This window comes from Physeter macrocephalus, chromosome 4 (assembly GCF_002837175.3).
Source record: "Physeter macrocephalus isolate SW-GA chromosome 4, ASM283717v5, whole genome shotgun sequence".
NCBI classification, from domain to species: Eukaryota; Metazoa; Chordata; class Mammalia; order Artiodactyla; family Physeteridae; genus Physeter; species Physeter macrocephalus.
The window spans coordinates 74,363,731-74,365,359 of NC_041217.1; positions in this window are offsets into that span (position 1 = coordinate 74,363,731).

Sequence of the window (1,629 nt, forward strand, 5' to 3'; positions counted from 1 at the left end):
CAGAGCCTGTGCTCCGCAACGGGAGAGGCCACAACAGAGGGAGGCCTGCATACCACAAAAAAAAAAAAAAAAAAAAAAAGTACTAAGATCCTTCTAGATCACTGGTCAGGATAAGAATGGATAGTTCATACAAGAGTTCATATTCTTTTTTCTGCACATGTTTATTAGGCTCCTACTCTGTGCCTTGGACTGAGGATTCAGGTGGGTTTACGACAGTGAGCAAGACAAGCTCAGTCCTGCCATTGGAGCCCTTATGTTCGGTGGGATAATGTGGGTTGCAAATCAGAGAAAATGCAGCTCCCATTGGCTTAAGCAATAATGGATCAGTCTGACTGGCTCAGGTGACTAAAAAGTCCAGAGATGCTTTAGGCTCAAGTGAGCCTTCATAGACTAATTTGAGGTCTCACCAAAGACCCAGTTTTGTTCCATTTCTTCTCTCTGCACAAGAGATCTGTGCTTCTTATAATAGCGTAAAATGGGAAACATGTGTCCAACAAAAGAGAAATGGATAAGTACATGCAGATGCAGCCACTCTAGAATATTATGCATTCACTACAAATGGCCTTTATGAAGACTATGTCACATCAGGGAACTGTGCTTAGAATGTTAAGTGAAAAAAATGAGGACACAAAATTTTATGGACACTTATTACAGCTTAGCAAAAGAAAAAAAAATGTTTCTAAAAAAAGGCTAGAAATAAATACACCTAACTGCTAACCATGTTAGTGTTAAGGCAGGATTTATTTTTCTGTTGGTTTTTGTTACCTTTATTCTTCATTTTCCAAATTTTCTATAGTGTTCACTCTTCTCTCTCCAGCAGGGTTGTGTTCCCACACTGCCTTCTGTTCATGCTGGAATCATCCCTCTCTTTGTACCTTTGCTGGTGTTATTTCTTTCACCTGGAATGCCTTCCTCTTTTGCCCTATTAATCCATCGAATATTTATTGATAATTGATACAGGCGTATCGTGCAGCTTGTGGAATGTAATGTACATGAAAACACTTTGTAAACTGCTTTACAGATGTTAGTTGTTATTGTTAGGAGAAAAAAAAAAGATGAGGAGGATAAGGAAGAGAAAAAACTGTTATTTGTACAATAATGTGCCAGGTGCTAGGGGAGGCCAGGATGGAAAAATATAGAACAGGGTTGCAGTCCTCCAGAAGTTTAGAATCTTGTCAGGTGAGTAGAGGAAAAAAATACCACCATGTGGAATAGAAATCGACAGAAATGAAATGAATAGAAATAGATAATGGAACATGTGAAATGCGAATGTGAGAGAGGCGGACAGTGATATAAGAGGAAACAGAAGGGTGGGGAGGATGTGGAGCTAGAACCAGGCCCTGAGGGATTTGGGCAGGTAGGTTCAAAGAGAAAGGACACAAAGAAAGCTTGTGTTGGGAAAAATTGCAGAGTTGGGTGGGCGGGGGGCGGCGTATGATGAGCCCAGCTGAAGATCCTGCTGGAAAGTGGTAGGAGGTTAGCGGGAGGGGGAGATAAGTAGGGTGGGCCTTGCCACAGGTCTCTGCTTGAGTTTTTATTTTTATTTTTTTATTTATTTATTTTTTTAATTTTTTTTTTTAACATCTTTATTGGAGTATAACTGTTTTACAATAGTGTGTTAGTTTCTCC